Here is a 19,080-nt window from a genome sequence, read left to right as displayed (position 1 = left end):
CAGTGATGAAGTTTGCTACATCAATTGAATCTCCCTTTCACTTATGGTTTCTCTGTAGCATGTGATGCTGTTTAATAGCATTTTATCCACAGTAAAACTTTCAAAACTGGAGTCAGTCCTCTCAAACCCTGCTGCTGCTTAAACAACTATGCTTCTGTAACATTCTACATCATTTGTTGTCATTTCAACAATCTTCACCAGGAGTAGATACCATCTCAAGAAACCGCTTTCTTTGTTCATGTATAAGAAGCAACTCCCCATCCATTAAAGTTTTTCATCATGAGATTGCAGCAATTCAGTCACATCTTCAAGCTTCCCTTCTAATTCCAGTTCTTTCATTATTTTGACCACATCTGCAGGCAGAAGATACACATCTATTGATTAAGTTTGAGTCTCATGTGGACATGATTTGTGGCACTCCAAAACAATTATGGTAGTAACATCAAAGATCACTGATCACAAATCACCATGAAAATATAATACTATGAAATAAAATGTTTGAAAAAGTTTGAAATATTGTGAGAATTACCCAAATGTGACACAGAGACACAAAATGAGCAAATGCTTTTGGAAAAATGGTGCCAATGGGCTTGCTTGATGCAGAATGCAGAATAAAACTTTGTAAAACACACACACACACACACACACACACACACACACACACACACACACTAGCTATAAAACAAATTAAAGTGGGGCGCCTGGGTGGCTTGGTTGGTTGAGCGTCTGACTTCAGCTCAGGTCATGATCTCACACTCCGTGAGTTTGAGCCCCGCGTCAGGCTCTGTGCTGACAGCTCAGAGCCTGGAGCCTGTTTCAGATTCTGTGTCTCCCTCTCTCTCTGCCCCTCCCCTGTTCATGCTCTGTCTCTCTCCATCTCAAAAATAAATAAATGTTAAAAAAAAATTAAAAAAAAAAAAAACAAATTAAAGTGAAGTGCAATAAATGAGGTATGCCTGTATTTTCTTTCTGGCTGTTGGACTGGGGTTGCTCAAGTCTCCAAGAGGCCACCCTCAAGTCCTATTAAGACAGCCAGCTCACAACAGGGAAACTTTCTTCTTCAAAGACTGTTGGAGAATCATTCTCCCTTCAGTAAGGAACTCGGGCCCTCTTTTAAGCTCCTTCACCTAATTAATCCTGGCCCATCCAGGATAATCTTCCTTTTAATTAACTCAGGCTGACTTGGGACTTTAATCACACATGTAAAATCTCTTCATACTTTCCATTTGTTATAGCCTAATCAGAGAGATGAAACCCTGTCATTTTCACAGGCCATCTCCACAATCAGGGGAGGGGATTATACAGGGTGTATACAAGACTGGCCACAAGAATCTTGGAGGCCACCTTAGAATTTTGCCTACCACGTGATCCTCATTGAGACTGAGAATCTAGTCATAAAAATTCAGTGATGATGTGACTGGAACTGACCATTTGCATTATCAGAGCATCAAGGCCAGTGAAAACAGGCATAAAGGTCTGGATCACCGTGCCTTGCAAGTGAACTAGATTAGATCACATACTGAGTGTAGGGAAATCTACAATAGGTGAATTCCAGCTTAGAGACCACCTGCAAAAGTGGACACTTTCAATTAGAGTTGGGATGAAAATATCTTAAAAAGTAAGCAATATTGGCAATTAAATAAGAATTTGTTCCTTGTTAATTGACAATTTTTAGAAGAGTATGTTATTACTAGCAGAAGGAATGTGATAAAATATAAAAGAAACTAAAAATAAAATGCCATTTCATGGAAGAATAAATACGTAAGTAAGAATAAGTATGTATGTGCAAAAAAAAAGTGTTTAAACTCTCCTATTAAAAGAAAAAGACTTTCAAGTCATAATTTTACAACTCCATATGTTATTTATAAATTAAAAGATAATGAAACAGAAAAGTTAAAAATAATGTGCAAACAGATAATGTAATTTAAGTCATAATACCCTAATTGGTAAAAGGATTGCTAATTTTTATGAAAAGTATAGTCTATAATTAATGTTATAATCTTTTTATAAAAACATGTCAAACATTTAAAGAACTGAAGAAAAAAACCCATTAACCGTCATTTAGATTAAATAAATGTTAATGTGTAATTGTATTTGATTTACATCCTTTATTTTTAAATGAACACTTATAGATACAAATAGCCTCTTTGTATCTTTGTGTTTCAACACTATTAATAACATTAATTATTAGCAAATTATTTTACTAATCACTTCTGGACATATTTATCTATGGCATCATATTAATTTGCATATTCATTTAACTTTTCCCAGAAGTTATAGTATGACTTTCATCATTATACATCTGGCTATTTTTACTTAATTATATTTTTGAGATTTATATACAGTTTAGTCACTTCCATAGCCCTGAAATGTTTCAGTGTTGGAAGAGACACTTTACCCAAGGGCAAGAAGGAACCAAGGCTCTGGCACATGTAGTTTATTGATCATATTAGCAAAAATATTTCCCTGTAACGCAATAATCTGAGAATTTCAAAATTATCTTTACCTGACCACCTTACCAAGGCAGCAGTACAACTCACTTTTTTCTGCATCAGAGTATTTTCAACCATCTGACTTTGTATTGATTTACTTGGCAGCATTATTAACCATTTTATCGCCCCACAGAACATTGCACTGGCAGACCCTCAAAAGTAGAAGAAAATAGGTACTAAATATGACTCTATAAGACCTGTGGATAATACAATGTAAGAAATCAATCTCAAAACAAACAAACAAACAAACAAACAAACTCTTTATTCAGTAAATTTTCTGAAGTTTGGAAGGTCTGTGGCCTGAGGATGTTCCCTTCCCAGATGAAATTTTCTTTGCTACCTTTTGCATGCTACCACTAAGAAAGAAGGGTAGCCATTTGCGGATCTCACTGAAGTTTTTCAAAGCTTATATCTAATTCAGGTGTATAACCCAGATTCACTTGGTTCTGTATAGAGTTTTTTCTCAGTTCTGAAACTACACATCGTTATACCCTTCACATCCATTTTTTCCTGTATGTAGTTTAAAATAATGATCACTTATTCTAAAGTCCTTCTGCTGCTAATACCAGCAATTAGTTCTGGATGTTTATTTGTATTAACTGCTATTTTTCTTAATCGTAGCTAACATTTTCCTGTTTCCGCACGTCTAGTAGCTTTTCAATGTACACTTGACATTGTGATTTATATGCTGTAGAGCTTCTAGGTCTCTATATTATCATGTGAAGAGCATTGGATTTTGCTCTTGCAAACTGTTAAATTATGGGTGAATACTTTGATCTTATGGAATCTTGGTTTTAAGCTTTATGAGAGAGTGGTTATTATGGTTTTTCCTTTAGTACTATGTGAATTCCTTAACCTAGGCTTAGAAGTGGCAAATCTACGGTTTAAATGAAAAGCCAAAGGGGTTTACCTAGCTCTTCTTTCTAGCACAATGAAGCTGTTGAAAATTTTGCCCATCTCTTTTGGACTACAGAGAATGTTGTCTGTTGTGTATCTTGAATTGTTAGGCTGGTATAGTTCAGTAGTTCTTAAATGTACATTTTTTGGCAAAGGCCAAGTTTTGAAGAGAGTTTATTCACAGATTTCAGAGTATCCCCTTTCCCTTTTGTGGCTCACTTCATTCTGTGATGTTACCTTCAATTTCCAGCTGGTCTGGCATCACTGAAGTTTAATTTCTGATTTCTCATTCCAACAACACTTGCTCTTGACTGAGTTCTGTATTTAATGAGCAAGAGACTGCCTTCAGGGAAAATTTAAAAAAAAAAAAGGATTTAATACAACATGACTCACTTTTTAAAAACTGAATCCTATCTAATTTCTCCTTCCTTATGAAAAATACTTTTCATAGAAATCAAAAGTTCATTATATAAAAGGAAACAATGAATTACTCAAAAATATATTTGATCCATTTGCCACGAAGTAACTAGATACTGAGGAAACAAAAGAAAAAAAACCTTAATAACCGTTCCCAACAGTTTTTGGAGTTTAGTTCATGGTCCCTTGAATGCAGGTATGCATATATTACCTGAAATATTTATTTACGTGCAGATAACCAGGCCCCTGCAGAGGCCTGGATTCAACAACACCATGGAGGGGTCTGTTAAATGTGCCTTGTAAATAAGCACCCAGGTTATTCTGGTGCAGGTTGTCTGGGGACAAGTTTTAGATGAAAAAAAAAAAAAAAAAAGAAATCTGGTTAGATCAAATATGAGGACTGAGAATTCCTGAGTGGCAGCAATTCCTAACTTTACACAATGGCAAACAGGATTTCTTCTGTCTAAAGCTTTTATAAAATTTCCAGCTGAAATCACATCATCCAAAACACCTGTGGAATACCCTGCGTAGTATGATTGCAGCGAATCTCAGCTTGTTTTCACTCGGTGGCATTTCGATCATTCAGCGCGACCTGAATGTGTGCAGTTTGGCTTCAGGACTAAAAGACTATGTTGTTCTGAAACCAAGAGCTATCTGACCAAAGTTGACATTTACTGGCATAACTCAATCTCACACTGATATTTGAATGTTCACAGAATCCCTTGCCCTGCTTCACAACACTATTGATGTCTTAAACTATTTCATTTATCAAAGGCTATATCTCCAAGAGAACAAAATCAAGCATAGGTCATTTCAATACAAGCACTCAATCAATTTTTCAATTTTAACTTTGATAGAATCAAATGATTTGAGTGTTTTTACTCACTCAGAACACTCTATTTCAGCTCTGTCAAAAGAATTGATTTTCTGTTTATTTAAATGGCTATCAAAAAATTAACCTATCTAGCTGACCACCACCTAACTATATTTGTATATACATTTGAGCATATGAATATCTTTCTATCTTCACTACTGTGTTTGATGTATCATATGTTCTGTGTGATTAGATACCTTAAAAATTCATAGAATTTGTATCTATACAGATGGAGTAGATATTTATAGCTATATGTATCTGCCTTTATTCTATTATCTATGTATCTATCTATCTATCTATCGAGAGATCTTAGTATTTCACCGCTTGTACATACTATGTGTATGCTATGTCAATCTATTATAAAGTTATGCCTTTCTCTACCTGAAGAAAACACCTTTAGTCTGGATAAGATTATTCCTGATTCAAGATGATCTGAAAATTCTGTCATGAGTGAAACATAAAATGAGAAGGGAAAAAAAAACTAAAAAGCATAAACTGGATACTTAGGGTAGGATCTTGACTCAGATCATTTCTTCTTTTATGATGAATCTTATAATTTACATACAACTAGTATCCGGATATTACATTCTGCACTATTAAGTCAATGAACTCTTTAAAATTTTAAATATTGTGCAAAGAGTAAAAATAATCCCAATTAGAAGAGTATGCCTTGCTAAAATACAGAGGTATATTGAGTGACCCAGTATAAATACATAAATTATCCTGTACTAGGGAAAGAGTATGAGACTAGTATATACATATATATGATGTTTTACAATTTTGATTGGTCCCTTAATGTAGTTATTTTACCGAAGTGTTTATGTATTCAGACTGGAAAACTGCTTATGTATTCATATTGGGAAAAATGAAAATAGCTTCTATTCATGCTATTTATGTCTATCCATTTTCAATGTACAATAAATATTTAATGAGAATCTACTATGTTCTAGATACTTGGAATTGGGCACAGAATAAACCAAAGATCATTGTTCATATGAAACTTCCACTTTTGTGTTTTGGCAGTATAATAAACGATCAGAAAGATAACAAAATGTTTATCATATGAGATAAAGAGAAATGTGGAAAAAGAAGAGCATGCAAAAGGGAGTCAGGATTGTGTGTGTGTGTGTGTGTGTGTGTGTGTGTGTGTGTGTGTGTGTAGGGTTAGGTACTCAGGTGAGGCTGATTAAAAAGTGACATTAGAACAAAGGCATAAAACTATTGAGGAATTTGGTCATGAATACATCAGGAGAAGAATGTTTTATAGAGAACACAGGTTGTCTGAGGCTCTGAGAAATGTGAGTATGTGACATGCTTGAAGAAGAGTGAGGAAATCACTGTAGCTTAGGTAGAGTAAGAGGGCAGTTAAGAGATAAGTCAGAGAGGTAACTTATGTACAGATCAAATACAATTTGATCATAAGGACTTTACATTTTCTGTGTGACATTGAAGGAATGACAGAGAAAAAGAACTAATATCTTAACAACCTATAACCATCTTGGAATTTAAACTTTTATGCATTTTCAACATGATTATTGCAAAGTACCTAGCATTGCACAGAATTTAATGTAAATTTCCTATTAAAAGCAGTATTTCACAATAACCTGAAATTTAAAATGTTTTGTAATATTGCCCTAGATAAGGAATCTTATGAAACTAAAGCCTATAAAGATCTTCAAATAGAAGTAAATGACCAATAACTGGTATAATTTAAAATATTTTTAAGAGAATGGAATTTGTAAGAGATAATTCTGTTGCACAGAAAGCTAGAGATGGATGTGAAAACTTTTAAAATACTTTATAAAATGACAGCCAAATATGTTTTGTACATCATGGATATTATTTTTCCTAAAATCCTATTATAATATTATTTCTGATAGTCACTATTTTGAGGAATTGTAAATTGATCTTTTACATTTGCAGACAGTCTGCCTTCTTTCCACTTTCAGAGTCTTTTTATGATTATATCTATTGAATTATTTCCAGGTTATTTAGGAATACTTGGAGGAGAGGGGCAGGGAAAAGTGAGCCTATATAAACTTCTCCCAAAACTGAAAGTCTAATTATGACTTTTTGAAGTTATTATAAAATTACCTGCATACAGAACTCTTCTGCTAAAAATACCACACATATGGGGCACCTGGGTAGTTCAGTTGGTTAAGCATCCGGTTTCCGCTGAGGTCATGATCTCATAGTTCGTGAGTTTGAGGCCCACATCGGGCTCTATGCTGACAGCTCAGAGCCTGGAGCCTGTTTCGGATTCTGTGTTTCCCTCTCTCTCTGCTCCTCTCCTGCTCATGCTCTGTCTCTCCCTCTCAAAAATAAGTAAACATTAAAAAAATACCATACATATAACCACAGAACTTAGAAATAATTATTACTGCAAACTGTGTACTTCTCATTTACTCTGCTTTATTTCAAGCATCCAGATAATCAAAATAATATAGAAATGTACATGTGGATATAAATTTAACTTAATCTTTTATACCTATGATATACAGAGAACTGATGTGAAGTGTTATTGTTATGACACTTACAGCATATAGAGAGTGAATGTTCATTTTTCCAGCAAAGGAAACTGAAATAAGTTTTCCTAAATCAAATATATACATTTACTTCTCTGAACATATGGCATGGTTATTCAGTTCTTTCACATGACGGCATAACAAGTCCCCTGAGGATATCACTTTTTGATCCTATTTTATTAAATGTCACAAAGTATAATGTTGAAGGCTATATGTAATGCAATTTGCCATTTTCACCTAATCTCTCTCTCTCTGTCTCCCTCTCTGTCTCCCTCTCTGTCTCTCTGTCTCTGTCTCTCTCTCTCTCTCTCTCTCTCTCTCTCTCTCTCTCACACACACACACACACACACATTTTCCAAAGATGCTCTATGAAAGATTTATGGTATCATGCAAGTTTTATATCAGCAAATTCACTAATGGCTTTTACCAGTGAATCCCTCAGGACTTCTGCTTTTTAAATGTCGAAATACAGCTCTTGTACTTCAAAAGAGCAGAAATTTGGTGTGAAAGGTTTAAAAGCAAAAGGTGGAATAATCTGTTAAAGGAAATATCAGCCCTGATAGTTCAAGAAGCTTATTCTTCTGTGGTAACTTAAACATGGCCCAGCATTACAACCCAGATTATCTACACAGCAGCTTACCACATGTCAAGAAATGTGACTGCACTTATGTCTCATGGTCTCAAAAGAAATTTTTGTAAAGCTATACTATAGCTGTGGCCCACAGACTTAACCTCCATGTTTACACGTTTTCAAAGCCATCATTTAATTTTTTGCATATTCAGAGTCACATTACATTAGTGAAATATAAAAACAGATTTTTCTCAGGATAGCCTACTTGTGGTGCTCCAGTTAGTCAATAGGAAGAAAAAAGAAGGTTCTTTGACTCCTTGTGCCTCAGTAGTGGTATGAGTCAATGTTGTGATATATCTATAGATACAGATGATGTAGACATAGACATAAACACATACATATCATAATGTATATTCAGTGTTAACATTTGGTACACATTTTTCTAAATGTTTAACTCATTTCATTCTAAAAGTAAATCTACAATGTGTGTGCTATTAACATCCCCATTTTAAGTATAAAGAAATGGTGAACAACAATTTTACATCATGTCTCTGGTCACAAAGTAATAGAGCTGGGAAGTGAACCTCCACCCTAACCAAAGCATGTATGTAGGTAGTCTATTTGCCTTATCTTAATCCTGATGCTCCAACCATTAGCATATCACAGATGCTATCTTCTTAACAAGAAATCACAATCTTTTTTTTTTTTTTGTATGAAATTCAACTGGATCATTTGCAACTACTTTCAACTATGAAATTTCCAAAAAGCTCAATTTCTTTTACAATGGTGATTATAAGTCCATGGGACTTTCCTGACTATTCTTTTCTAATAATGGCTTGGTGTATGGGTATATAAAAGTGTAATGATTTCTCTATTTTTATCTTACTTGATCATTTTCAAAAAATGCAACATATCATTAGAGACATGCAAATATTTTTAGGTGATCCTTTCAAATGAATTTCTAGTAAACCTTAATTTTACTTGATATTAACTTTTTAGCATTATTTTTTAATGTTTACTTTTGAGAGAGAGAGAGAGACAGTGTAAATGGGTGAGGGGCAGAAAGAGAGGGAGACAGAGAATCTGAAGCAGGCTCCAGGCTCTGAGCTGTCAGCACAGAGCCAGATACAGGACTCGAACCCACAAGCTGTGAGATCATGACCCGAGCCAAAGTTGGAGGCTTAACTGACTGAGCCACCCAGGTGCCCCTAGTATTATTTTTTTAATGTTTATTTATTTTTTGAGAGAGAGAGAGAGAGAGAGAGAGAGAGAGAGAGAGTGTGTGTGTGTGTGTGTGTGTGTGTGTGTGTGTGTACAAGCGGGGGAGGGGCAGAGACAAAGGGACACAGAGGATCTGAAGCAGGCTTTGCGCTGAGAGCACCCCCAATGCGGGGCTCGAACAATGTGGGACTCAAACTCACAAACCATGAGATCATGACCTGAGCCACAGTCCGATGCTTAACTGACTGAGCTATCTAGGTACCCTTTAATATTTTAATATTATTTTATGCACCTATTATTTACCAATTATTCATATAATTACCCATTTAATCAATAATTCAGCTTTAATATCTCTGATACCTTTAAAAAGACATCAGGAACTTATTGTCTATTAGAAAATGTGGAAAAATAAACAAGTAACTATGAAAGACTGTAATAAGAACTATGAAAAAAAGATGGGCAAGCTCATATTTAAGAATTTATAGTCCTCATAAGTTTATGAAACATCAGAGTTTGCCTATAGACTAGACATCTAAGTGTAATCTCTCTCTCTCTCTCTCTCTCTCTCTCTATTGGAGGTTTTCAGTTGTACACAAACCTGGAAACACACACACAATGAAATTTCAGTTAAGACATCGTGTTGTGTAATCATAAAGGTATATTCAGACTATTAATGCTTCTGCATATCTCTACTGCTACTATCAAAATCCAATTTAATAATAACTTATTATCACATTATTGCAATGATTTCCTAATTGTTCTACCTGCTCCTACTCTCTATTCTTAACAATGAACATTGATTCCTATTTCACCCAATGTCAAAGTTCTTTCATTGAGGTTCAAAGCTTTATTATTTCTGATGCCCACTGACTTCCTGATATCATCATCAACTATTCTCTAACTTGCTCACCCTTTTCCAACACACTTTTCCTCCTTATTTTTCCTCAAATATTCAAGCACAATACTGCTTGATGATCTTTGCACTGACTCATCCCTCTGACTAGCCTGTTCGCCCACCAAATATTCCTATTACTAATTCCTTGAACTTTCCTCAATTATTTACTCAAATGTTATGTTGCCAATAAGCCTAACAATGACTTGATCTTTAAAACTGGTACTCTCCTCAACTTCACATTCCAAATCTTTTCTTACTACTAATTATTCTCTGCCAGTAATCTTATGCACTACTACAATATTGTTAATTTCATTTTCTATTATGTTTATGCTTTATGTCTACTTTTCAAACACAGTTTGGCTTCTTTAAAGCAATTATTTCTGACTGCTTCGTTCATTGATATATCTCAAGACCCTATAATAGTTCTGAGCATAACATGGCTGCCCAATTAATATTGAGGGAAAAATAAATAAGTAATGACTCATTCTTAATGGTAACAGTGACTGAGTAAAAGGGCCAAGCTAAAACTTTTGGGATAAAAATTGTAACATTTGGACAAGAAATATAGAATAAAAAAAACTATTTAAAAGAAAGTATCCAAAAAAGAAGAGGTCAGAGGACAGTTTATTCTTGAAAAGTAGCAACAATAAAGCGTAAGAATTCATATTCATGGCTTTTTTCTTGAGTGTATTCTCCAATGCTGTGGCTACAACAGAGAAAAAAAATTGCACTGAAATAATGCAGCCTTACCAGCTGAAGACGGCAGAAAAGAATTCAAGACTGAATAATTTAAGAGGGGACAGCCTTGAAGTGACAGAACCACAGTGTGTGATCCATAGTACAGGCATAAACTGTTCAAATCTCTGGATGATCACAAAACTACACATATGCATTAGAGACCCAATTAAAAAAATATATACAGACACCAGAAAGTAATCTCTTTATAAGATAAAACTGTGCCAGGTGAGTTTTGTGTCTTTGTTGCCTTATTAATTGATGTCATTCCCCAAATATATGCACCTGGAACAGCGAAAAGCTAGAGCCTAATAACTGAAAGATTCAGAGGAAAAAAGCTAAGACTGGTGGAGCAGTTAGAAACTATGAGGAATCCCTACAAACAAGAGAATGACAGAGAGGTCTGATCTCAAAATTTAAATATAATCTCCGTTATCTATTAGGCTAAAAGACAAATTAGAGAGAAACAGTACAGGCAGCCTCTGTAAGGCACAAGCATTGGGCAGACATGGAAGCTGCTGTCTAACACATGATAGATACAATCTATATCCACTGTCAACCAGGCAAGGTTATTGCTTACCACAAAAAGAAATAACAATTTCCTATAATTATTATTATCAATAAGAATTTATATTTGCTACAATGTTATTTACAATTTTTAATTTCCAACAGAAGTTCCTATGCTTGCAAAGAAACAGGGAAGTGACACCTTACAGTTAATAAAAAAAATGCACTGAATAAAAACAGACTCAAAATGACAGCAAATTTTGGATTTATAAAAGAAAAATTCACAGAAAGTATCAGTCTATATTCAAATAATTTTTAAATTATGCCCAAAGATGAAAGAAAAATGGTTTTAAATGGTCTTAATGAGTGAACAGAGAAGAGACTCCAATATAAATGGAAAGGAAACAAAAATGGAATTTTAGAGCTAAATGTCCAATAAATTAAAAGAAAAAAAAAAAAACATTACTATATGGGCTCAGTGGGAGACCAAGGATGGCAGAGGAATCATTAAACATAAAAATAGACCAATCTAGGGGCTCCTGGGTAGCTCAGTCAGTTAAGTGCTGACTTTGACTCAGGTCATGATCTCATGGTTGATGAGTTTGAGCCCCGCGTTGGACTCTGTGCTGACAGCTCAGAGCCTGGAGCCTGCTTTAGATTCTGTGTCTCCCCCTCTCTGTGCCTCCCCTGCTCACACTCTGTCTCTCTCTCTCGTTGTCAAAAAAAAAAAAAAAAAAAAGACCAATCTAAATATCAGAGACAAAAAAAGTAGATAAATATACATGAAATACATGTGAAACAACGTCAAAAATTCAACATGTTTATAATTGTGTTGCCAGAAGGAGAAAGAAAAAAAAGCAAAATATTTGAAAAAATAATGATAGACACTAATAAAATTTTGTGGAAAATATTGACTTAGAGATCACAGAGACTCCAGTCTAAATACAATGGCCCATCACTGTCAAAATGCTGAAAGCCAAAGAGAAAGAAAACTTAAAATGAGCCAACAAGAAATAAACTTTACTTAGAGGAAGGAATATTATGATTAATGGCTGATTTTTCACAAAAACAAAGGAAGGAGTCCAGAGACACTGGAATTCCATATTTAAAATGTTTAAGGGGAAGTAAAAACACAAACCATGAACCAAGAATTCTATATCTAAAGAACTACACACACACACACACACACACACACACACACACACACACACACGTCCTCTTTATTTTGAAATACATATGACTGTGTTGTTGAGTTCACATACATATAGATTTGAAATGTATTACATAAGGCAGGAAAGAAGGAGAAGAAATGAAGGTAAATACTTGCAACTATTCAAGTAATTGAAAATTAACTTTAATTTGATTATCATCATTTAAAACATTTATATCATAAAACCCTAACTAACAGCTAAAAAATGCAAAGAGATGTAGCTTAAAAAGTGAATGGAATGGAATACTAAGAAAAAGAAGCTATGGACAAAGATGTTAGGAAAAGCGGACTGCAGAAACACGTAACAGATGAGCACAGTTAGAAAAGTGGCACATCTAGATACAACACTTTTGATAGCTACACAAAATAAAAATGAACTACATTTCCTAATCAAAATGAAAACAGTGTCAGACTGGGTAAAAAGAAAAACAAGAATGGACTGTGTGCTGTCTACAAGAGATAACACATTAATTCAAAGACACAAGAAAGTTCAAAGTGAAGGGCTAACCATGTAACAGTAAACATAAGAAAAACGGAATGCCCATATTATACCGGATAAAGCAGACTTCAAAACATGAATATTATAGAGAGAAAGAACAAAACTTAATAAAGACTAATTCTGTCAAGAGGATAAGACAATAACAATTATACGTGTACATGTGCCTAATAACAGTGCTTCAAAACACATGAAGTAGAAGCTGCAAAAACTAAAGAGAGAAATAGACAAATCCACAATCACAGTTGGAGAGATATATTATGTATTTCACTCAATGATTGAATAAAGACTAAACAAAATTTCAGGATAAATATATAGAAGATAGAAATATTATGAACCACAAAAATCTAACTGCCATACGAACATTCTATACCCAACAACTGCAAAATACACATAGTTAAGTATACTTGAAATATTTACCAAGATGGACAACATTCTGGGCAGAAAACAAAGCCACAATATATATCAAAAGATTAAAATTGAATAGAGTATCACATTTCATTATGATTTTGTGACTGGTAGTAAGGAAACTTAGATGAAATTATTATTTCCTAGGAGAATACATCTTAACTGAAACTAACTCAATGAAAAACATAAAACTGAATAGTCTAATACCATTTGAAACCTAGAATCATAAGAAAAATTTCCTGTACATAGAATTCTAGGAAATGAGGATTCAATTTTGAACTCTGAACAAATATTCAAATAACAAAGGCTCCAAAGTAGATTTACATATAGATGTCATTTGATTACAAGAGAAATTCCATTGTGTAACCATATGGATACAATATCCTTTTAAACAACTGATACCAGGAAAACTGGGTATTCTTATAGGAAAATATGCTTTCCTCCCTTCCGCAGGCAACATGATTAAATCAATTCCAGGAGGATAAAACTTAAGCATGGTATCATTAAAATTAAGAATTTCTCTTCATCAAAAGACACAGGATGCTTAACTCTTTTGTGTACTGGAGCTTTGGGGAGAAAGAGGACAACTCTCCTAATTGGAAAGCTCCTTTTTCTTTTTTTATTAATTCTTTTAAGTGTGTTTGTTTATTTATTTATAATTTTTTTAATGTTTATTTATTCTTGAGAGAGAGAGAGAGAACAGGGGAGGGGCAGAGAGAGAGGAAGACACAATCTGAAGCAGGCTCCAAGCTCCAAGCTGTCAGCACAGAGCCTGACTCAGGACTGGAATTCACAAACCACGAGATCATGACCTGAACCGAAGTCGGACGCTTAACTGACTGAGCCACCCAGGCGCCCCTTATGTTTATTTATTTTTGAGAGAGAGCACAAGCAGGGCAAGGGCAGAGAGAGGGAGAGAGCAAGAATCTCAAGCAGGCTGCATGCTGTCAGCACAGAGCTCCAATGTGGAGCTTGAACTCATGCACTGTGAGATAATTACCTGAGCTGAAATCAAGTGTCCGACACTCAACCAACTGAGCCAGGTAGGAGCCCCTGGACAGTTTCAAATCAGGTCCAGGAAATGGTTTATTTCTCATACAAAGTAGATACTAGTTTCAGTGACTTGATATCATGGATTACTAGCCTCAAGTGTGAATAAGTTTTCTTTCTTTCTGTCTCTTGTCCACAAATATTGATGACAAAATTCCTAAGCACAGGGAGGATAAAAATTTTTAAGTTCTTTCCTTCTCAAAGAGGTGGTAAAGCATTGTAAGGGCCAAATTCAGTCCAAATGGTCATTTTATTCAGGCACCATTTGAAAAAAAAAGAAAGAAAGGAAGGAAGGAAGAAAGGAAGAAAGAAAGAGCAAACAATTTCCGTGTTTGCTGTGGATAGCACCACTCATTAGTTTGTTAAGCCCAGACTGAGCGTATATTCATGTAACCTGCACGCATCTGATTTATGTGACATCCGGTTTAAAATTAGTTTAGAAACAACACATGCACTTTATCAAATGTGTGCCACCATTCCCCCTTTTTTTTTTTTTTTTGCCCTTATGATCATCTTTGCTTATTATTTATCACTCTCTTTATAGCTGGGATCAGAATCGAATTCTTTCTCTTTCCTCTTTTCTTTCTCCTCCCTTCCCTTCTCTTGTCTTTCTCCTTTCTTCTTTTCCTTTCCCTAGCAAATATTTGCAAGGGACTATCTCTAAACATTTGGGCTATAACACTAAAGGAGTTTGCATTATAATGGAAAATCTTTGCCATTCTAGTTCCTAATAAGCCTATTGAACACTAAAAGCTACAAAAGAAAAAAAAATATTTATAGTTAATCAATATAGTCCATAAAGAAAGTACAAACCAGTCATATCAAAACTGGTTTAACTGACTTCAAACTGATTTGACTAGGTTTTAAATGAGTATTATTTATTGAATATTTATATAAATATTTTAGAATATTTAACTATTAAATAGATATAGATGTTGTATTTTTTGAAGACAAAATATGAAATATTCTTTTAAAAATAATTTTTCCCATTTACAACCCACTGTTCACTACCAGTCATGACTAGGTTATTTAACCCTTTTATCCAATTGATTTGTTTTAAAAGACCTTTTTTTTCTCACCAGACCTCACAACAAATCTTAGCATATAGTAATATATTTCCAGGTTTTATGATTTAGAATTATGGAAGAGATGAAGAGCTTGGCTAACATTAGGATCATTATTCTCAACCCCTGTTTGATATTATTTTTTGTTCACCTGTCTTCTAGTCAAATACAATATTTTCTCTTTTTTGTATTGCAGATTTATGGATATCGATAAGATGAAAACATGTAACACTTGGGTTTGTTTAAAAATTGAACTGCAGAAAAAATTGCTGTTATATAACTTTAACTAAATTAACAAAAATGCAGAAATCTATTGATTGAAAAAGGTTATTGCTTTTAGAAAATATGTGCATGATTCGCTAAAATTATTTAAAATGTTTAAACATATGAAACTCAAAATTTATGGTCAATAATGTGTGTTTGTTTTGGACTACTTTAAACTGCATCAGGTTTTATTTGGCCTCAGAGCTTTTTGTATTATCTGATTATTATAGTCAAATAAGTAGGAAGGTGATATTTATTAAAAGAAAATATAATAAGAAACATCATCTAACATAGTTAAACTATTAAACTGAGGGGATATCTTATGGAAAGTATATGCTCAAGAAAGTTCAACAAATGCAGACACACTGAGTCTGGCTTAATACTTCATCCTCTCATACATAGCCTAGTAGTGTCATTTCATGTCTCTTAAAAAGGTTATATAATCAATGGTTGCACGAATGACCAAAAAGAAGGGTAAAATAAATTTCTGAGAAGAGGAAGGGAAAAATAAAAAAAATCCAACTCTACCGACTATTAAAATCTTCTATTTATACTTTAATTTTTTTTTTAATTATTATTTGAGGGAGAGAGAGAGAGAGTGAGCATGAGGGGGAGTGAGAGAGAGGGAGACACGGAATCTGAAGTAGGCTCCGGGCTCTGAGCTGTCAGCACAGAGCCTGACATGGGGTTCAAACTCATGAACCATGAGATCATGACCTGAGTCGAAGTCAGTCGCTTAACCCACTGAACCACCCAGGTGCTCCTATTTATACTTTTAACATCTCACTAATCCTTTCCATCTTTCCCTCTACACTGTCACAAACATAGTTCAGACCACCCCATCTTACTGTAAGTAAAAGCAAAGTCTCTAAATTAGTTTCCCTGTCTCAATTTGTAACCTCATATATTCTATTATTTATTATTTTTAATATAAAAACAGATAAAACATATCTGTAAAACCTAACAACATTCGATAAAATAAATGGCAATTAAATGACCTTCTAGTTCAAGAATTAGTGTATTTCCCTAGGTTACTCAAAGGATACCATTGTCTAGGAAAACCTCTCCTTACTCTCCTACATGAATTTTGTTATAACCATTTTCTCTATGTCTTTATTGCTTTCCTAACTCTATTTCCCTGAACAGAGTAACTTGCTTTTTCCTTTTATGGTAAACAGGATAATAATCTCCCAAAAATGTTCCTGTCTTAATCTCAGATATCTATAAATTTGTTACCTTACATGGCAAAAGGTCTTTGCAGATGTAATTAAGTTAAGGACCTGAGATGAGAGGATTATCCTGGATTACCAAAATGTGCCTAATTTAATCACATGGGGGCTTCAACTTGGAGCGAATTGTGACTATGGAAGGGAGGTACAGAGAGATGCAAAGTTGCTGACTTTGAAAACAGAAGAAGGGAACCAAGAACCAAAGAATATGGGCAGCATCTAATGGTTAAACAGACAAAGAAAGAGATTTTTCCCTAGAGCCGCCCAAAAGTAACACAGCTCTACCAACACTTTAATTTTAGTCCAGTGAGATCTATGTCCAAACATCTAACCTACAGAACTGTAAAATGATAAATTTGTAGGCTTTTTAATCCCCCAAATTAAGTTTATGGCAATTCATTACAGCAGCAATAGAAAACTTTTAATGAAATGATTGTTTAAATCAAAACAAAACTAGCAAATAAAAATAGCAAGTTGTAATAGAACTATATGTTTCTGAAATATTTATGTTTTCATAAAGTGGTAAAATAATAATTCCCATCAGAATTTGGCATGTTAAGGGTACATATTTTAACTTAAAGAAGATGGTCTAAAAGCCAATAGCAAAATTAAATTGGGAACCAATTGGGAAAAATAACAAAACAGTAGCATAAAAATTTAACAATATTGATAGTTAATTTGAATGTAAATGAATTAACTACTTCAACTTAAAACCAGGAATTGTCATTCTAGACACAAGATATTAAGAACCACTTATACTCTTCCTCCATGAAATGCAATGTAAATATAAAAATACTGATAGATTTAAGGTTAAAGAATGATAAAATGAGAAAATACTATGAAAACATTGAGAATAAGAAAGATAATTTGGTTATATTAAAGTCAGAAATATTAAAATTGAAGACACAAAAGGCATTACTTGAAATAAGGATGGGCATAATTTCTTAATTATAAAACTGTGAACTTGTCAGGAAGACAAAATGATTCTTAATGCATACACATCTAATGAGAACAATTAATAAAGAAAAACAAGAAAACCTAAGTAGGAAATAAGCCAACCTACAGCGTTAAAGATATTAACAACTCTTTACCAAAAAGTGCCACAAATATCTATCCAAAAAATCATCATATAGAAATCTGAACACTAATGATTAATTTACATTTACAGAATAATATTCAATACTGCAGAATTAATTTTTTTCAAGTGTTCATGGAATATTCACTATGGTAGGCTACACGTTATCCTTTAAATAAATTATATTATTTTTTTCCAGAATTTAAATCTTGCAGAATATATTCTTTGGGGGAAAAAAAACTGTAAATCATAAATCAATAATGCATCTTAGAAGTTTACAAATATTTGGAAATTAGGTAATACACTTTAAAATAATTAATGGATCCCAGAGGATATAAAAAAAGGAAACAAACTAGTTAGAAACATATGGTAATGAAAATACAGCACATGAAAATTTGTGAGATGCAATTAAGCCAGTGCTTATATTAACATTTACAGCTCTAAATGTTTATTTTAGGATAAATGAAAAGTTTAAAGTAACTATCTATGTTTGCAGTTTACAGACTTAAAAAAAAAATGTGTGAGCAAGTTACTATCAAAGTGTGTAGAATGAAGAAAGAAATGCAAATAAGAGTAGAAAGCACCAAAATAGAAAATAGACAAGCCATAGGAGAAAAAGATTAAAATACACCAATGTTGTTGCTTTTATGAACTTAACAAATATAAGTAAATCCCAGAGAAAATTATAAAGGAAAAAAGAGAGAAAATACTACCATCAATATCAAAAATGTAAGAGGATTTCTTACTACAAATCCTATGAACTTTAGAATGATAACGTTTAGGAGACAGTTCTTAATATATTTCTTGCACACCCTAGACTTGGGCAAAGCCCATGTTTGAATAAGCAAATAGACCTGAACATTAGAAATAGTATATACTAGGGTACCTGGGTGGCTCAGTCGGTTAAGTGTCCGATTCTAGATTTCGGCTCAGGTCATGATCTCATGGTTCGTGAGTTCGAGCCCCACATCGGGCTTTGTGCTGACAGTTCAGAGCCTGCTTGGGATTCTCTTTCTCCCTCTCTGTCTGCCTTTCCTCTACTTGCTCTCTCTCTCTCTCTCAAAATAAATTAACATTAAAAAATATATTAAGAAAAAGAAATAGTGTATCCCTCCAAAGATATTTAGAGATGTACCTCTTTAAAGATGT

The sequence above is a fragment of the Panthera leo genome, chromosome A1 (genome assembly GCF_018350215.1).
Source record: "Panthera leo isolate Ple1 chromosome A1, P.leo_Ple1_pat1.1, whole genome shotgun sequence".
Lineage (NCBI taxonomy): Eukaryota > Metazoa > Chordata > Mammalia > Carnivora > Felidae > Panthera > Panthera leo.
Note: the sequence above shows the minus strand (reverse complement) of the source record.